A 9,921-nucleotide genomic window follows, 5' to 3' on the forward strand; every position below is an offset into this window, starting at 1 on the left:
CCGGCGCGGCCCGGAGCTGCGGGTGCATCTTGGCCGGACCCGCCCACCGCTTCGCCTGCCGCCCGCTAGCGGGGCGGGCCCGCGCCTCCGGCCAATCAGGAGGCGTATGCAAAGCTGGGCGGGGCCGAGGGCGGGGTCTCCCTAGGGCCCAGGTCGGGCTGTTGAGGATCAATCCCATGGTCCTCCTTCCTTCCACGCTGGAGTCTTGGCCGGAGGACTCGCTGTCTGAAACTTATATTTTGTTTACCTGCTCTCTCTCTCTCTAGACCTCCTGAAAGCAGGGATCTTGTTTCTCTAGTTCACAATGGGCTTCTCGGCGTCTAGAACAGCCTGACCATTGAGACCGTCCATGGAGCTCTTAGAACAAATGTTAATTTACAGTTTACACTTAGGAACTGAGTGTTCAAATGCCTGTGGCCAGAAACCGAAAGCCGGGAGTGGCGAAGTTTGAGGGTGTGTTATCTGCATTCTAGGTCTTTCCCTTTAAACCCTATTTCCCTCATCGTGGGATCCATATCCTCTAGCCAATTATACTCATTAAAACCAATGTTTACACGGTTTCACCTATCCATGCATTCGTTCCTTAAAGGAGTTTGCAGACTCAGGCATTCATGTAACTCATTTTTATTGAGATACCACGTGCCTGGTACTGTTGAGGCGCTCTGACTATGTACAACTCTGAATATTTGTTGCAATATATGCAGCAAAGGACTTGTATCCAGAATATAGAAAGAACACCAGCAAATCAATAAGGAAAAGTCAGACGACCTAGAAAAGTGGGTAAAGGACTTGCCTGCCTATTTCCAAATGACCCAATAAACATATGACAAGGTGCTCAACTTCTTTAGTCAGCAGGGAAATGCTAATTACAACCACAGTGAGGTACCACTACCCACCCACCAGAATGACTAAAATAAGAAAGACAGAAAATATCTAGTGTTGGCAAGAACATTGAGCAACTGGAACTCTCCCACACTGCCGGTGGAAAACCACCTTAGAAAACTGCTTGATAATATCAATGAAAGCTGAAAATAGATTCTTGTAGGTTGGATTTCCCCTGAGATGGAGACTGGCAGGCAAGAGGTTGATGAGCGGGTGCTCTAGGGATCAACACCGGTAGGGGAAGGAAGAGAAGCAGGTTTGGGCAGAGGGAGAAGTTGGGTTGGGATAAAACCTCAACAAAAGCCTTCCCTGGTCCCCGGAGAACTCTTAATCTGGGTGACCCTTCTAAGCTATCCCAAGTGGTGAGAGATGGGGGGCTTTATGTCCCCCACCCCTGACACACACATCATCCAGTCATTGGATAGATGCAGGCTGCCCCTGGGGAACAGGTGTGACCTTGGCTGAGGGAGCTTTTTTCAGCTGAGAACAATTTTCCTTGGCTCTCAAGCAGCGGCACCCCCAGCAGATAAGAGAATAGGTCCTTCAGTTCTAAGGGGAATCTGCAGGACGCATTGTAGTATCCGTTATATCTATGCATATCCTATGACCCAGCAATTCTACTGCCATGTGTACGTACATATATATAGGAATTATGTATATATGTTGCACCAAAAGGCATGTTCACAGTAGCACCGTTCATACTAACCCAAGCTGGAAACAAGCCAAAAGTCCACCAACAGTAGACGAATGAAATATGGTATATTCATGCAATGGAATATTATACAATACAAACAGCATGCTAAGCCAGAGAAGCCAGACACAAAGAGTACATACTTGTTTTAGTTTTCAGTGGCTGCTGTAACAAATTACCCCAAATTTAATGGCTTGAAACGGCACAAGTTTATTATCTTACCGTTCTATAGGTCAGAAGTCCAAAATGGGTCTCACTGGGCTAAAATCAAGGTGTCAGCAGGGCTGTGCTCCCTTCTGGAGGCTCCAGGGAAGAATCTGTTTGCTTGTCTTTTCCAGCTTCTAGAGGCTGTCCGCATTCCTTGGCTCAAGGCCCCCTCCCTCATCTCCAAAGGCAGCCACAGTGAGTTGAGTCCTTTTTACATCACATCACTCTGGCTCCTCTTCTGCCTCCTTCTTCCACTTTTAAGGCTCCTTGTGATTACATTGCCCCCCTCTAGATAATCCAGGATAATCTTCCCATCTCAAGGTCCTTAACTTACTCACATTTGCACAGCCCCTTTGGCCACGCAAAGTTAACAGATTCAGGGATTCTGGAGATGAGGACGTGGACATCTTTGGGGAGGGGTTATTATTCTTCCTACCACAATACCGCATGATTTCATTTATATAAAGTTTAAAACTGGTAAAACTAATCTAACCAGGATAATGGTTGACCTTGGGGGAGAATGGGGGGGACTCTGGGGCTGGAGGAGTTTTATTTCCTGATCTGGATACTGGTGACACAGGCGTGTTCACTTTGTGGAAATCCATCTACCTGTACACTTTTCTGAATATATGTTATTCAATAAAATCGTTTACTTAAGAAGAGAAAGAAAGCACCCTATGGCTGAGACACAGGCAATCTCTGCCCTTGCATAGCTTTTGTTCTAGTGGAGAGACAGACAAATGATTACAACCTGCACACTACGCTATGAAGAAAATTAACCGGGTGCTGAGATAGGGTTTTGGGGGGAGGTTTAGATTCAGTGTTCAGGGGAGGCCTCCCTTGCAAGGTGACATTTAAGCTGATAGCTAAAGGATGAGACAGCGGCAGCCATGCCACACTCTAGGGGGAGAGTGTTCCAGGCAGAGGCGACAGCAAGGTCAAAGGCCCTGAGGCAGAAAAGAGCTTGACCTATATTAGGAACTGAAAATAGTCCCTAGGTGGTACAAACGGTTTATGAGCTCAGCTGCTACCTGAAAGGTTAGAGGTTCAAATCTACCCAAAGGCACTGTGGAAGAAAGCCCTGGTGATCTAGTTCTGAAAACTCAGCTATTGAAAACCCTGTGGAGTACAGTTCTACTCTGACACACGTGGGGTCACCATGAGTCAGTCAGAATCAACTCAATGGTAACTTTTATTTTTTTTTTTTTTTTGCTGGAATGGAGAGATATAAACAGAGTTAAGGTTGGGGTGAGGAGCTTGGATTTTTTTTCCTAAAAAAAAAAAAAACCCTCCTAATCCTTTTTTCATTTGTCAAATATCACTTTGGCAATTTTGGAGCATGGATCAGAGGGGCACAAGAGTGGAAGCAAGAAGACCAGTTTGGAGGCTTTTGCAATAGTCAGGAGGGAAGGTGAGTGTGGGGTGGACAGAGCTGGTGGCAGTTGAGATGGAGGGAAATGAGCAGTATTTTGGATGCAGAACTGATAAGAAGTGCAGAGTGATGGCTTAGACTCTGGCTGCGGTAGTTAGTGGATGGTTATGCCATTTATTGAGATGGGAGAGTCTAGGGACAAGTAGGCTGAGGAACTGTGCCCAGAGAGACCCGGTTGGGACCTCAAGGCTGTCAAGTATTCACTGCCAATATCCACTGCCCATCTGCTCATTTCTTCCTTCTGCAGCTCGGCAGGACTGCGCCCATAGCAACCAGCTCTGCCCCAGGGAGCTTAGGAGTCATCAGAGGAGAGCAAGGACCGAAGGGCAAAGTGCCAAGGGCCAGGGCCTGGGAAGAGCTGCCTCAGTTTCCCCAGCCTGGTCAGTGAGGATACTAGCAGGGGCTCCCTCTTGCTGGAGCAGTTAAAGGCAGACTCCCAACCTAAGATTCACCTCTAGTCCCTGGAGCTAAGGATGCTTTCAGAGACGACTTAGATGACCTCTACGTTTGAAAAACATCCAGCTCCCGGGTCACCTCTCAGCCTTTGGCTCTGCCCACACTGGCCTCACCCTCAGCACGGCTCTACCCAAATACCCTCCTTTCTTGCAGTCACCCTACCCTGCCCCAGCTGCAGGAGCATGGCCTGGCAAGGATGGGCCATGTCACATGTCAGCCAGCAGGGACTTGGGGATGTGGTGGCAGCAATTCACACTATCTCTCTCAATCTCTCCAGAACCACACTTGTTAGTAGAGAAGGCTGGACTCTCAATGCCAGGCCTGGGCAGGGTGACGGGCTGGATGGCACACCACTGGGTACCATGAGGCCAGCCGGGGGTGGGGGTGGGGTGGGAGTCGCCTGAAAGTGGGCAGCCAGACCTAGCCAGGGTGGTAGAGTCTCCCTGCCCCCCTCTGCGGGGGATAGAAGGACTGAGGCCGGGGTGGCCCACGGAGCTGTGGGGTCACTCAGGTATGCGGGGTACCTGCTGCGTGCCAGGCTGGGCGGGGCCCTTTGCCTTCGGGATTTGGCTCATGGGAACCCGTGGGACCACTTCCCGCACCTTACATCATTCTGTCCACCTCTATGCCTTCAGGACCGACTTAGTATTTTCTAGACGATTCCCTGAGGACCAGCCTCCCTTAGCTACCTGCCGACCACCCTGGGATCCGTTTCAGGCGTCCCCTCTAATTGAGTGAAGGCAGGGCAGAGGGCAGCGTTCGCTGGTGGGAAGATAAACTCGCTGACCTTGGTAACCCCAGAGCCTGGTTACTGCCTCTGCGTTTCAACCAGATCTGTTTCGTGGTGCTCCTTGCCGAGGGGGATGGCCAGAGCGCTTCCTCCGGTCGCTTTCACTTCCCCGCCCCCACCTCCAGCGCTCCCTGGGTGTGGGAGCAGAGCACAGACGCGGGACCGAGGGCCCTCGGAGCTGCTTCGGGCGCTGATGCGGCACACTCGCCACTATCCCTCTACGGCCTCCCAGTCTCGATCCCCCCATCTCCGCCCTCCAGCCCAGCCCACCGGAAATGACGGAGAGCGCGCGGGCAGCGCTGACGTTAGAGGGTCTCCGCCGCTCTCGCCCCACGAGTCACGGGCGGGTGGGGGTGGGGGGCGCGCCCACCTCGCGCTTCTGGGCCTTCGGGGTATCGACGGACCCCACACTCTGCTCATCTTGGGTTGACGTCAAAGGGCCAAGAGACACCAGGAAACCTTCCTGGGAGGCCCACCCCTGCAGGCGGCGCTTCCCTCCCTGTCCCCAGACCGAGGTCATCGGAGGGCACACACTGCACTGAATGATTTCGCCTCATCTGCCCTCCTTCCCCAGCCTGAGGTTAGCGCCTGGTGGGGAAGGTGCTCGACACATATGAATGAGCGAGTTCATCTGGTGTCCGTACCCTGCCCTCCAACACTACCTGAATGTGCCCCAGACAATCGTATGCTCTGAAAGGGGAATTATTGCAGATTCTCACAGCCCTGTGGTCGGGAAGTGCTTCCGGATGTCTACCTCAAGTCCCTGCAGTCCAGGGTGACCTTTAGGATCCTATGGTGAGTGTCCTCCTGTGGCCTCAGCCACACTCGTTTAATACCTTCCCACCCGGTTGTAGGGAGGAGTCAATGAGTTAATACCTGTGAAGAGCTTAGAACAGTGCCTGGTCCATGGTGAGCACCATAAAGTGTCTGCTACTAGGAAGCTTATTATTAGCTTTTTACCTGCAGGGTCTGTCCCTGGCCCATCACTGCCCGCCTTTTGATAGGACTCCTGAGGCTGGGCCCTGCCTATCTGGTTTGGGGGAGAAGTCCAGATGCATTTGCTCACGGGGCCAATGTGGGCTCCCTCTAAGTCCTGCATACCTGCATCAAGGTATTTAGTCCCAATGTCTTGGGTTCATCTGCCTCTTGTCTGCCTCCAGCTAGTCTGAGCTCTTGAGGGAAGGCACCTGGTCAGCACAAAGCAGGTACCCAATGAACGAACAAATGAACGCTCTAAAACCACTGGCAGAAGCATATTCCTTGGCCCTCCTTTCCCTCCAGTGACACCTTAATTCCACATTTCACAGCTCCCCTTATCTCTCTGTCCAAGGTCAGACCCGCTTGCCCCACCTGAAAGGCCCCTAAAAGAACTCAAGGATGAATTTGAGGACTAGTTGGCTAAAACTTGTCATTCCTATTGACTGATGGGTCAGAGGGCAAGTGGATACCAAGATGGCCCCACCTTCGGTGCATCACCCAAGCCAGAAACCCAGGAGTTACCTTCATCCATTTATCCAATAAATGCTTTGACCAATAGAGCATGGTGGAAGTGACTGTATATTACTTCCTAGGCTTGGCACAAAAAGGCCATACAGCTTCCTCCTCCTTCTCTTGGAACACCCTCTTTTTGTATGTCCCTTCTTGGGATGCTCTATCTCAGAGCCCAGCCTCCTAGCTGGGAGAGGTCAAGCGTTGGTGCTTCGGTCTTTAGACCCAGCTGAGCCCAGCTTTTGAGTCCTCCTAGCCCAGACACCTAATATATGAGTGAAGAAGCTGCCAAATGATTGAGTTAACCCCCAGCACTCTAGTCTTCCCAGCTGAGACCCCAGACACTGTGGAGCAGAGACCACCCCTCTCAGCTGTGTCCTGTCTGAATTACTGACCCATGGTATTTGTAACCATAACAAAATGGCTGTTGTTTTGTACCAGGTTTGAGGAGAGGGGGACTTGTTATGTGGCAGTAGCGTCTATAACACACATCACATTAACAACCAAATTCCAAGATTCTACCTCGCCAACATCACCTGCATCCTTCCTCTCCATCCCACCTGCAACTGTCTTGAATCAAACCTCACCATCTCTCACCTCCCAGTTGGAATCTCTGTGTCCAGTCACTCTTCTCTTCCCTGCAGCATCCAGAATGACTGTTCTAAGACAAAATCCAATGACATCATTCCCCTGCTTCAAAGGCTCATCATTGCTCATAGAATAAAGTCAGAGCTTCTTAGCAGGACCTATGAGGCCCTTTATGATCTGGTCCTGGTCCACCTCTCAAGCCTCATCTCTCGTCACTCTCTACATTTCACCTGTACCAGGTGTTTCTGTGCCCTGGATGAGCCAGGCTCCAGGAATTGACGGAATACCAATGGAGATATTTTAACAAATGGATGGAATGCTGGAAGTACTCACTTGTCTATGCCAAGAAATTTGGAAGACAGCTACCTGGCCAACCAGCTGGAAGAGACCCATATTTATGCTTATTCTCAAGAAGGGCAGGGTATTTATTCTGCAGCTCCCATCCTTCCAGGCCCTCTTCTACAGCTGGGCTCTCTTTCTCTGGGTTCTGGTAACCATTCCTTCCTTTGTCCCTTCAGACCTAAGGAAGACCATGGTGCCTCACTGCTTCTAGCCCCAGAGTGCTTCACCTCCATTTTTTGGTTTCCCTTTAGCTTGTAAATCGCCACTTCCATTACTCTGAGTATGTTGTCTGTTTCCCGTTGGGACCCTTATTGATATACTCAGTTGTCCTCCAAGACTCAGCTCAGTCTCCCCTCCTCTATGAAGTCTTTTTTGACCTGTTCCCACCCAGGTCCTGGACACACTTCCATCCCAACCCCATCATGCTCTGTTTCCCCATGTGTCTTCCTCTCTCAGCAGTACCAGTTGACTCCAACTCATGGTGCCCCCATGTGTGTCAGAGTAGAACTGTACTCTATAGGATTTTCAGTGGTGGAGTTTTGTGGAAGCAGATCGCCAGACCAATTTCTTTTGAACTGTCTGAGTGGACTCGAACCTCCAGCTTTTCAGTTAGCAACAAGCACCTTAATTGTTTGCACCACCCAGGGACTTTAGGTGTATAGCCGTATGAATTTTGACAAACATATACAGTACCATAACCACCACTACAATCAAAACAGAATATTTTTATCACCCTGGAAAGTTTCCTCATACCTTTTTGTAGTCAATTCCCTCATTCTATTCCCAGCCCATGGCAACCACTCATCTGTTTTCTGTCTCTATGGTTTTGCCTTTTCCAGAATGTCATATAAATGGAATAATATCGTGTATTGCCTTTTGTATCTGGCTTCTTTCACTTAGCTTTTGAGATTCATCCTCATTGTTGTTTATCTCTTCACCAGTTGATGGACATTGGGTTATTTCCATTTTTTGGTGATTATGAACAAAATTGCTATAAACATTTGTACACAGGTTTTTATGTGGACATATGTCTTCATTTCTCCTGGGTAATTACCTAGAGTGGGATTACTGAGTCATATGCTAATTGTATATTTAACTTTATAAGAAACTGCCAGACTGTTTTCCAAAGCAACTATATTTCTATTTTGCATTCCCATCAACAATGTATGAGAGAGTTCCAGTTGCTCCACATCGTCATCAGCATTTGGTATTGTCAGTTTTTTTACTTTTTAACCACTCGAGTGTGCAGTGGTTATCTCATTGTGGTTTCAATTTGCATTTCCCTAGTGACTAAGATTCAGAGTGTTTAAGGTTACATTGGCCTGGACTGGGGTTGAGTGATTTGTACAGTAGAGTGGATTTTTTTTTTTAATGCCAAATAAAGAGGCTATTCATTCATAATCTCAGAATGATTAGAAAAGCCATGGGGCCTGCTAAGAATTTCATCCAGGGCCAGGAAAACCCACCTCTGGAGAAAGGATAGAGCTACCCTATGATTGTGTCCTGTCCAGTCTGCTCATTTGGTAAAATTGCAACATCTCTGTCCCACTCCTGCCTACCTCCACCTCTGCTCCACCCTGTCTTTGCACCATGTTTTCACTGCCTTGATGGTGCATCCCTCATTTTTCACCTGGAAAATCCTATTTAAGCTTAAATGGCACCTCTTGAAGCACCCAGCATCTCCGGAAGTTTCCAGACAAAGCATGCAAGATGATGTTAAAAACGTGCAGCCTCTTTGGGGCCAGAGTTGGATTTGCTGTTTTGGCTTCATTCTTTACTAGCTGTGTGGCTTTGGGTGAGTAACTTTACCCTTTCATGCCCAGCGGTGCATATAGCAACCATGAACTTTTTCAGCCTCTGGGGTTTGTCGGGAAGCTGCTGTATCACTGACAGTGTGTGCTGCTGGAGGCAGGGGCCTTTATAATTGTTTGAAACCAAAGAAATGGGCATGGCTGCAAATTACTGTTTTTACAGGGTATTGTATGAGGTGTCTGAATTTTGGTAGGAAAAACAGAAATTTTGAAAAATTACTATTTGTTACACATATGTACCAAAAGACCCTGGTGGGGATTCCGGGGTATAATTAGTGGTACTTCATATGTACCACTAAACACTTAGGGTAGGCCTGTGGGAGGGGGCAAGAAAAAAAATCTATACTACCTATCAAAAAATTCAGACACAATCAGTGATTTGGCATGCTTCCATTAATGAAACCACATGGTATCAACAAAAAATTCAAAGCAGAAAGTAATTGGGTTACCAAAGGGTTAACTGCTCTGAGCCTCAGTTTCTCCAACTGTAAAATGGGGATGACAATACCTACCTCAGAGGTTTGTTATGCTAGAGGTATTGTCATGTTATTTTTAACTTATTACTATGACTAATTGGCCTCTATCAAAGGCCTGACGGGCTCTACCGTGCATATTTCTTTACTTGTTTCTATTCCCAACTAATCGCTTATAAAGGACAGGCCCTGTGGCTTAGGCCCCTTTTGGCCCCATCCCTGACACACTGTTGGCAAATACCAGCCCCTCAAACACATTTGTTGAAATGGATGGATGAGGAGGAAGGGATGTGGCCACAGAGGAGCCAGGAACCTAAGAGACCTAACGGAGCAGGGCCACTAAGCCAGCGGCTCCCTTCCACACAGGGAACGGCTGAGCCTCGGGGGGGGAAGGGGGGGGACTTGTGATTGGAATAACCGCTGGGTTGAAGACCTGGGCCCCAGACCGGATGTGGATACGCGGGTGTGAGAGGTCAGAAAAAAAGGAACTAAGAGCAGATGTCAGAAAAAAGGGATGAGGAGGAAAAAGACTGAGAAGGAAGAAACTCCGTGGAGACGGCTGGCTGAGGAGTGGGCCCAGTGATGGAGCCGGGATGGAGCGTGAGGATGGGGGCGGGGAACCGGGGTGCTGGGAAGGGTAGGGGTCCTGGGGGGTGGGGGGAAGTCGGAGCAGTTGGAGAAGGGACAGCCCTCCCAGGGATGGCGCTCCAACGCAGAAGGAAGGGCGTGGAGGCACTGGGACCCAGCGGAGAGGTCCGGGG

The sequence above is a fragment of the Trichechus manatus genome, unplaced genomic scaffold (genome assembly GCF_000243295.1).
Source record: "Trichechus manatus latirostris isolate Lorelei unplaced genomic scaffold, TriManLat1.0 scaffold00028, whole genome shotgun sequence".
NCBI lineage: Eukaryota > Metazoa > Chordata > Mammalia > Sirenia > Trichechidae > Trichechus > Trichechus manatus.